Genomic DNA, 10,929 nt, shown 5'->3' on the forward strand with positions numbered 1-10,929 from the left:
CAAACTCAAAAACAACCTTATTAACACACTCCACTCATCCCAAGCACCCCAAATACCCAGTACTTAAGCACATGCATCCCTAATCTCAAAATTCACCATAGCCACTTCTAGACATCAAAACTCAGCAGAAACCAGTCAAAACATCAAAGTTAAAAGCTTAGAATTTCATACCTTTAGTGGGAATTCGGTTTCAAGACAACCTCTACACCTCCTTAGCTTGCTCTTCCTCAACCTTTGGCATGAATTCCCTAAAGTTCCCATTAAGTCCAGCTTATGCACCATAGGTCAAAAACTAAAACCAGAAACTGAAGAAGCTACAAAGTCTTACCTCAAGTGATGGTGTGTTCTTGCTAAACCCCTGCCAATTCTTCAAGCCTAGCTTAGGATCCTTGATGCTCAGCCTAACCTATCTCTCCTCTAAGCTTTGCTCCAAGAAAACCCAAGAAAAGTGGTGAGAGAACCACAAACCGACCCTAGAGAAAACAGCTCTGTTTTCCTCCCTTTCTTTCCTTTCTTTTCCTTCTTTCTTCAGACTTCTATATTGTTCTAAAATTCCCACTAAGTATAAAGCCTTAACTTACTTATCTTTGAGAAGCCAATTGACCAAAATGCCCTCCCTATTAATTCTAAACCCTTTAGTCCACTTAGGGTCATTTTAGTCATTTTACCCAATTCCCGCTAATTCCTCGAGTGTCTCTAATATTTTCCCACTTACTTCCCAATACCTAGTTAATCACCAATAATATTCCTCGATGTCAAAATAGGCTCCGATATACTCACCAATTTCTCATTTATACCCCTAGGCTCACCCCGAGCCGGGTATAAATCCCCGCCATGACTTTTTTGCTAATCTGCTCACTAGGACCGTCTCGAGTCACATATCACAAATATATCCACATAATAATGTGGTCTCGACAATTATCACATATATCAATACAGTTATGCCCAAAATGGCCAAAATTACGATTATGCCCTTCTAACCTAATCAGGGCCTACATGCATACTAATACACTTAGTCATGCATCTCGAATATTCAAATAGTCATAAACCATTCTTTAAATCATAATCATGCATTTTACTCATTTAAGTCACACATAGTTCCCATTATGCCCTCCAGGCACACTAATCAAGGCCCTTAAGCCTTATTAGCGAGTTTGGGTCATTACAACTATCCCCTCCTAATGAGAATTTCGTCCTCGAAATTTACCTGAACAACTCGGGATACTGATCTCGCATCGCTGTCTCAGGTTCCCAGGTCACCTCCTCGGCCTTACTATTCCTCCACAGCACTTTAACAAGAGGAATCGTCTTATTTTGCAATACTTTATCTTTTCGATCCAAGATCTGAACTGGTTGCTCTTCATAAGCCGAATTTGTCTGTAACTCTAAATCTTCATACCTCAACACATGAGTCACATCTGAGACGTACTTCCGAAGCATGGAAACATGGAATACGTCATGAACTCCAGAAAACGATGGTGGCAAGGCTAATCTATAAGCCACTTGACCAACCCTTTCCAGGATCTCGAATGATCCAATGAATCTAGGGCTTAGCTTTCCCTTCTTTCCAAACCTCCTCACCCCTCGCAATGGTGAAACTTGAAGAAAGACGTGGTCCCTAACCTGAAACTTCACATCCCTACGCTTAGGATCAGCGTAGCTTTTATGTCTGCTCTGAGAAGTGAGCATTCTAGCTCGGATCTTCTCCATAGCTTCACTTGTCCTCTGAACCATATCTGGCCCCAAATATCTCCTCTCACCCATCTCATCCCAATGAATGGGTGATCTACACTTCCTCCCATACAACATCTCATAGGGAGCCACTCTAATCGTTGACTGATAACTATTGTTATACGAAAATTCAATCGACGGAAGATACTTACGCCATGAACCCTCAAAGTCAATCACACATGCTCTGAGCATATCTGCTAATACATGGATCGTCCACTCAGACTGTCCATCAGTCTGGGGATGAGAGGTTGTACTGAACTTCAACTGAGTCCCCAAAGCCTTCTGCAAACCACCCCAAAACTTAGAACTGAAAATAGGATCCCGGTCTGACACTATAGACTTAGGAACCCCATGGAGACGTACGATCTCCCTCACATACAACTCAGCATACTGATCCACAGTATATGTCGATCTCACTGGAAGAAAATGGGCTGACTTTGTGTACCTGTACACTATCACCCACACCGAGTCATGTAGCCCCACTATCTTGGGTAAACCTCCCACAAAATCCATAGTAATGTCCTCCCATTTCCATTCAGGAATACCCAAAGGCTGAAGCAACCCTGCTGGTCACTGATGCTCAGCTTTCACCTGCTGACAGGTTAAGCATCTGGCAACGTACTCTACCACATCCTTCTTCATCCCGGGCCACCAATACAAAGTCCGTAGATCCTGATACATTTTCGTGGTACCCGGATGAAGTGAGTACGGCGTCGTATGAGACTCATCTAGTATCTCTCGTCTGACCCCCTCATCATCTGGAACACAAATCCGTCCCTGATACCGAAGTAGTCCAACCTCAGAAACAGAATAGTCTTTAGCTACTCCCGCTAAGACATCCTCTCTAACCCTCTGTAACTGAGCGTCTGCCAACTGCCTTTCTCTGATCCGCTCTAGCAAGGTCGACTGCAGAGTAATATTAGCCAACTGGCCTACCACCAACTCTATCCCTGCTCTAACCATCTCATCAGCTAACTCCCTTGAGATCTGAATAGAACTATACAGCTGACCTGGACCTCTGCGGCTCAATGCATCTGCCACCACATTGGCTTTCCCCGGATGGTAAAGAATATCACAATCATAATCCTTTACCAACTCTATCCAACGCCTCTGTCTCATGTTCAGGTCCTTCTGTGTAAAGAAATACTTTAGGCTCTTATGGTCAGTGTATACCTCGCACTTCTCCCCATATAGATAGTGTCGCCAAACCTTCAGTGCGAATACCACCGCTGCTAACTCCAAATCATGGGTAGGATACCGCTGCTCATATTCCTTCAGCTGTCATGATGCATAAGCTATAACATTCTCATTCTGCATCAACACACAGCCTAAGCCCAACCTCGATGCATCGCAGTAAACAACAAACTTCCCTTCCCCCGAAGGGAGACTTAACACTGGCGCTGTAATAAGTCGTCGCTTCAACTCTTGGAAACTGTCTTCACACTTGTCCGACTAGATAAACTTCAGGTTCTTCCTCGTCAATTATGTCATTGGTGATGCTATCTTTGAGAAACCCTCTACAAACCACCTGTAGTAACCTGCCAAACCAAGAAAACTCTGCACCTCCGAGGCGTTCCTTGGCCTCGGCCAATCCCTAACCGCCTCTATCTTAGATGGATCCACCTTAATCCCATTTGTACCTACGATATGGCCAAGGAATGTCACTTCAGGTAACCAAAATTCACACTTCTTAAACTTGGCGTACAAGTGATGCTCCCTCAACCTCTGAAGAACTTGTCGAAGATGAAGCTCGTGCTCTGCCTCTGAACTGGAATACACCAAAATTTCGTCGATGAAGACAATAACAAACTGATCTAGGAAATCCTTGAACACCCTATTCATTAGGTCCATAAAGGTTGCTGGGGCATTGGTCAAACCAAAAGACATGACCAAGAACTCATAGTGCCCATACCGCGTTCGAAAGGTCGTCTTAGGTATGTCCTCATCCTTGATCCTCAGCTGGTGATAACCAGATCGAAGATCAATCTTTGAGAACACCGTCTTACCCTGCAGCTGATCAAACAAGTCATCAATCCTTGGTAGGGGATACTTATTCTTGATAGTTAACTTGTTCAATTCTTGGTAGTCAATGCACATTCTCAAAGTCCCGTCCTTCTTCTTCACAAACAAAACTGGAGCACCCCACGGTGAGTAACTAGGCCTGATGAACCCCAAATCCAAAAGCTCTTGCATCTACATCTTTAATTCTTTTAGTTCTGCCGATGCCATCCTATATAGTGCCCTCGACACTGGCTATCCCTGGCGCTAACTCAATAACAAACTAAATCTCTCTACGCGGCGGCAACTCAGGCAAATCCTCAGGAAACACATCCAAGAACTCGCAAACCAATCTGGTCTCCTCCAGTCCTACTGGTGAAACTCTGGTTGTATCTACCACACTAGCCAAAAAACCTATACATCCACCATGTAACAAGTCTCTGGCTCTCAATGCAGATATCCTGGGTACGCAGGGTCCATGCACCGCTCCCACAAAAACAAAGGTATCCTCGCCCTCTGGCTCAAAAGTCACCATCTTCTTCCTGCATTCAATGGTAGCTCCATATCTAACCAGTCAATCCATACCTAGAATCATATCAAAGTCCTCCATACTCAACTCAATCAAGTCTACTGACAACTCCCTACCATCAACAATCACTGGCAGTGCTCTAATCCACCTCCTAGATACTACCAGTTCTCTTGTAGGCAAAATAGTCCCAAACCCTGAAGTACTATACTCACTAGGTCTACACAATCTATCAATCACCTTATCAGATACAAACGAATGTGTAGCACCAGAATCAATCAACACAGTAAAAGAAGTGCCAGCGCTAGAAAGCTGACCTGTCACTACCGAGGGAATAGCCTCGGCCTCCGCCTGCGTCAGGGTGAACACCCGAGCTGGAGTCAAGTTGTCCACCTTCCCTGTCTCTCCCTTCTTCACTATCGGGCAATCCTTCCTGAGGTGTCCCACCACCCCGCACACATAGCAGGCCTTAGCCCGACACTCGCCCGGATGGCGTCTCTTGCACCTCGTACTCTGGATATGTTCTCCATGTATCACTGCCTCCCTGACAGCCACCCTGAGTACCCCGACCTCTCCTATCAGGACCAGGAGCGATCGAAGCCTCAGGGGTCTTCCTCTTCAAATCACTGGGGCCTTCGCCCCTACCAGAACCAGAATATGGAGGCACCGCTCTGCGGCCCTCCCTTCTCACAGCACTCTCTCTCCATATCTTGTTCTCCGCTTCCTCAGTGGTAAGAGCCTTCTCCACAGCCTGGGCATAAGTTATCCCTCCAGGAACTGTGGTAATTCTCACATCTCAGGCTATCATAGAATTCAGCCTTCTAATGAACCTGTCCTGCCTAGCTGCATCAGTAGGCACAAGATCTGGTGCGAACTTCGCAAGTCTATCAAACTTCAAGGCATATTCTGTAACTATCATATTGCCCGAAACCAGCCCCACAAACTCATTTATCTTCGCTGCCCTGATGGCAACATTATAATACTTCTGACTAAACAAGTCCTTAAACCCTTCCCAAGTCAATGTAGTAACATCTCTAGTCTGTGATGCCACCTCCCACCAGATTTGGGCATCCTCCCTTAGCATATAAATGGCACAGGCCACTCTGTCATGTCCTTCCACCCTCATAAAATCAAGAATGGTAGTAATCATAGTCATCCACTGCTCAGCCTTCAGTGGATCTGGTCCTCCCTCAAAGATCGGGGGCTGCTGTTTCCTGAACCGTTCATACAATGGTTCCCACTTGTTCCCAACCTCAACTGGCTGCACTACAGGTACCACTGCAGATGGCACAATAGGAGCAACACTCCCAAATGGAGCCTGATGCCGCAGAATTCGAATCTGTTAATCTTGGCTTTGAAGTCGAGCCTGCATGTCTGCCATTAACTGCTGCCAGTTCTCAGGGACTAGTGGAGGGGTCTGGCTCTGATCATCATCTCTAGCCCCAAACCTGCCGACTAGTCGCGTGGATTTTCTTGGACGCATAACTATCCAAGTCAATCTACAATCAACGACTCGGCAATTAGTCTATGATGATAGGGTAATAATCCTTTCATGATCCATCACTAGAACTCCAATCATTCACAAGCAATTAGTTTATAACAATTCATCCAGATATTCATTCACATGCACAGCAGTGCTAATAAGCACGCCTCAATAGCATCATGCAATAGTCAAGGGCCAGGCCCTATCAGTATCTCATGCTCCTTATTCATCAAATAGATATCAACAATCATATCTCACTCAAATCATTTAAGCACATAATCATGTATACACAATTACCAAACCCTTAGTTGAGCTTATCTCTCGCGGGGAATGTACATATCCAGCCAGTCTTCAGAACCCATAAACCTAGGATGCTCTGATACCAAGTTGTAACGCCCTGGATAGCCAAGACCGTTACACTGTGTGTTTATAAAGTGCTAGACTTACTAATCAAGTCGTTTAAGTAAAAACATGCTATTGAAACTATAAAGGAACTAGGGTTAAAATGCTTTGGTCTCAAAAGTCACATTTTTCATAAAGAGACGTTTCCTGTTTACATGGGATCCCAAAAATATTAAGATTAAAGACCGTTTACAAAAGACATAAGGTTTAAATACAACATCAAGCCATATTAAGGCAAAACAAACAATTAGGCAATCCCTGTCCTAATCCACTCCTCGACCATGGCGATCGAACAGCTGGCTATGTACATTCAACCCCACAGATCTCCATCTCAGGATTGGTCCAACTTGACTTTGCCTTTACCTGCACCACGTAGCACCCGTGAGCCAAGGCCCAGCAAGAAAACACAACAACAGAGAATAAGCAATCAACAGAAAAATCAATATCTCATGTTGCATCACATATTCTTAATCATATCAACACTCAGAATAGTCAAGTATTCAGCATACTAAACATATCAGCTCATATCATACACCAAATCACATATGATAACTAGGGTTAGCGCCCTCAGGCCGCACCCTCCGTTATCCCACTGACTCCGACCTGCTTAAACCGAGCTCAGTGAATATTAAGCTGTCCTCGGCTACCAGTGGCCAAGCCGCGCCCTGTGTGCAAATATTGTGTACGGCACCCTTAGGCTGCTATCACATGTCCCATGGCATAATACCATCATTGACATAATACAAATATCGAGAGCACTTAGTCCCATCACAAACATATAACCGGGTGCAGTTTTCTTACCTTCCGATTCGCTAGCTTTGATCACTCGACTCCTTGAGCACGATCCCTCTTGAGCCCTAGTGCTCACCTAAACACAACCACAGGTCAAAGTCATCACCAAACCTCAAGTCCAAAACCTAGCCTCGGGACCACTCCCGAGCCGCCGGGAAGTCCTAGTTCCACCAAACAAGGTGGTGGAATCAAACCCCAAACCCTTGGTCAAAAACCCTTGGAAACAACCCTAAAATCTCTTTCTGGAAACAGGGCAGCGCTACAGCGCTCTTAGGAGGGCGCTACAGCGCTACAAACAGAAGCGAAATCTCCCAGGAAGCATGGCCTAGTGCTACAGCGCCTTAAGGCTAGCGCTGTAGCGCTAGTCACAGACAGGCAACCTCCCAATTTTCCCTCCTGCGATTTCCTCGAACCAAACTCAACCAAAACTTCTCCAAACCTTCACCAAACTCAAAAACAACCTTATTAACACACTCTACTCATCCCAAGCACCCCAAATACCCAGTACTTAAGCACATGCATCCCTAATATCAAAATTCACCATAGCCACTTCTAGACATCAAAACTCAGCAGAAACCAGTCAAAACATCAAAGTTAAAAGCTTAGAATTTCATACCTTTAGTGGGAATTCAGTTTCAAGACAACCTCTACACCTCCTTAGCTTGCTCTTCCTCAACCTTTGGCATGAATTCCCTAAAGTTCCCATTAAGTCCAACTTATGCACCATAGGTCAAAAACTAAAACCAGAAACTGAAGAAGCTACAAAGTCTTACCTCAAGTGATGGTGTGTTCTTGCTAAACCCCTGCCAATTCTTCAAGACTAGCTTATGATCCTTGATGCTCAGCATAACCTATCTCTCCTCTGAGCTTTGCTCCAAGAAAACCCAAGAAAAGTGGTGAGAGAACCACAAACCGACCCTAGAGAAAACAGCTCTGTTTTCCTCCCTTTCTTTCCTTTCTTTTCCTTCTTTCTTCAGACTTCTATATTGTTCTAAAATTCCCACTAAGTATAAAGCCTTAACTTACTTATCTTTGAGAAGCCAATTGACCAAAATGCCCTCCCTATTAATTCTAAACCCTTTAGTCCACTTAGGGCCATTTTAGTCATTTTACCCAATTCCCACTAATTCCTCGAGTGTCTCTAATATTTTCCCACTTACTTCCCAATACCTAGTTTATCACCAATAATATTTCTCAATGTCAAAATAGGTTCCGATATACTCACCAAATTCCCATTTATACCCCTAGGCTCACCCCGAGCCGGGTATAAATCCCCGCCATGACTTTTTCACTAATCTGCTCACTAGGATCGTCTCGAGTCACATAGCACAGATATATCCACATAATAATGTGGTCTCGACAATTATCACATAAATCAATAAAGTTATGCCCAAAATGGCCAAAATTACGATTATGCCCTTCTAACCTAATCAGGGCCTACATGCATACTAATACACATAGTCATGCATCTCGAATATTCAAATAGTCATAAAACATGCTTTAAATCATAATCATGCATTTTACTCATTTAAGTCACACAGTTCCCATTATGCCCTCCAGGCACACTAAACAAGGCCCTTAAGTCTTATTATCGAGTTTGGGTCGTTACATGTAACTTCCCAAAAGTGCTAATAAGGTTTAGTGCGTTGATTAGCATGTCGGGAGGGCATACTTGGATATATGTGTGATTAATTGATTAAATGCGTGATTATGTGGCATGCATAATTTATATGATTATAAATTCATGTTTATGAGTATCAAACATGCATGCGGGCTTGTTCTTGTTTAAAAGTGCATATCTGTAATTTTGAACCATTGAGGGCATAAATGTGATTGTATGTGTTAAATGATTGAGACAACATTATTATGTGGATATATTTTCAGTATTCATCTTGAGGCAATCCTAGTGAGCGAATTAGCGAAATAGTCACAGCGGGGTTTAATACCCCGCTCGGGGTGAGCCTAGGGGTATTTTGGGAACTTAGCGAATATTTGGGGATATATCGAGTTATGGGTAAGTATCTAGTAATTAGTGGGGCATGACGAGATTAATTAGGAATTCGTAGGATGACTCAAGGAATTAGCGAATTGGGGTGATTGACCATTTTGCCCTTATGGGCAACAAAGGGGTTGGGTTAGTTTAAGGGGAATTTTGGTCATTTTAATTAAGGGATATGGTTAGAAAGTTTCTGGATTACGCTGGAATATCTCATAAAACTCTCAACACTCTCCCTCTCTCTTGCTCTCACGTGTCTCTCTCTTCCCTTTGGAGTGCTTTGAAGCTGAAGGAAATTCTTGAAGAGAAGCTTGGATTTGAGCTGGGAAATCTGAAGGATTGAAGCTAAGAGTGGACAAGGAAAAGCTGAGGGATTAAACCTACTAACTGAGGTAAGGTTTCAGGTCCTAAGTTGTTGAAATTATGGTTAGGTTTGGACATGCTTGGGGATAATTGGATTAGCTTCTGAGTTTAGGATTTAAGGACATTTGAATTGGTGTTTTAGGCTATATGTGTTGTTTATGAGGTGATATTGGGAATTGTGGACCTAGTTTTGGCTTGGGTATGTATTTAGGGTTGAATTCTATGGCTGTGAGTTGGGAAAAATGTAGAGAAACCCAAGGATCTATGGGTTCATGGGGGGGCACCGTGACCCAGTTCATGGGCACTGTGGCCTGCGTGCCTCAAAAGGCACTGGGAGGCTTGCTGACTTGTGGGCGCGTCGCGGCCCTAGCGGGCAAGTCGCGGCCCACCTTCCCTTGGGAAAGAGGTCGGCGCCTCTAACTTGGGGCGTGTCGCGACCCTTAGGGCCAGGTCACGGCCCGCCTAGGAAAGCATATCCAAGATTGGTTTTTAGTCTCGGGAAGGGTCGGGGACTTATACCTAAGCGCTCGAGACGAATTCTACTACCCGGTTTAATAGAATTCGAGGTCCCGAAGGCTAGTATTTTATTTCAAAACATTTAATTGGATTATCTTTTGATATTTATAGATCTGATGAACAGTGTGTTCAATATTAGTTTCTGATTGTTTTCATCGACGACATCCTGGTTTACTCTCGTTTAGAGGCAGAGCATGAGCAACATCTCTGACTAGTATTGCAGAGGTTGAGGGAGCATCGATTGTATGCTAAATTTAAGAAGTGTGAGTTCTAGCTCCCAGAAGTGACATTCCTTGGACATATTGTCAGTGAAGACAGGATTAAGGTGGATCCGGCCAAGGTAGCAGCAGTTAGGGATTCGCCGAGGCCAAGGAACGCTTCGGAGGTTAGGAGTTTCCTTGGATTAGCTGGATATTACAGATGGTTCGTTGAAGGATTTTCAAAGATTTCCACACCATTGACTGAGTTGACATGAAAGAATCTCAAGTTCACATGGTCAGACAAATGTGAGGGTAGCTTTCAGGAGTTGAAGCGACGATTTATTACTGCTCTGGTACTGAGTCTTCCTTTGGATAGGGACAAGTGTGTAGTGTACTGAGACGCATCGAGACTGGGATTGGGATGTGTGTTGATGCAGAATGAGAAGTTTATTGCCTACGCATCGCGACAGCTGAAGGAATATGAGCAGCAGTACCCTACCCGAGACTTGGAACTAGCAGCGGTGGTGTTCGCAGTGAAAGTATGGCGACATTATCTGTATGGAGAGAAATTCGAGATATACACCAACCGTAAGAGTTTGAAGTATTTCTTCGCCCAAAAGGACCTAAACATGAGACAGAGACATTGGCTAGAATTGGTTAAAGATTATGACTGTGACATTCTTTACCACCCAAGAAAAGTCAATGTAGTGGCAGATGCATTGAGTCGGAGGGGTCAAGGACAGCTATTTAGCTTGAAGCAAATATCCAAGGAATTAGCAGAGGAAATAACCAGAGCAAGGATAGAATTGGTTGTGGGACAGTTGGCCAATATTACCCTATAGTCTACTCTCTTAGAGAGGATAAGAGATGGCCAGATGAGTGATACACAGTTGCAAGAGGTTAGAGGAAATGTCCTAGCTGG

This window comes from Humulus lupulus, chromosome 5, assembly GCF_963169125.1.
Source record: "Humulus lupulus chromosome 5, drHumLupu1.1, whole genome shotgun sequence".
NCBI lineage: Eukaryota > Viridiplantae > Streptophyta > Magnoliopsida > Rosales > Cannabaceae > Humulus > Humulus lupulus.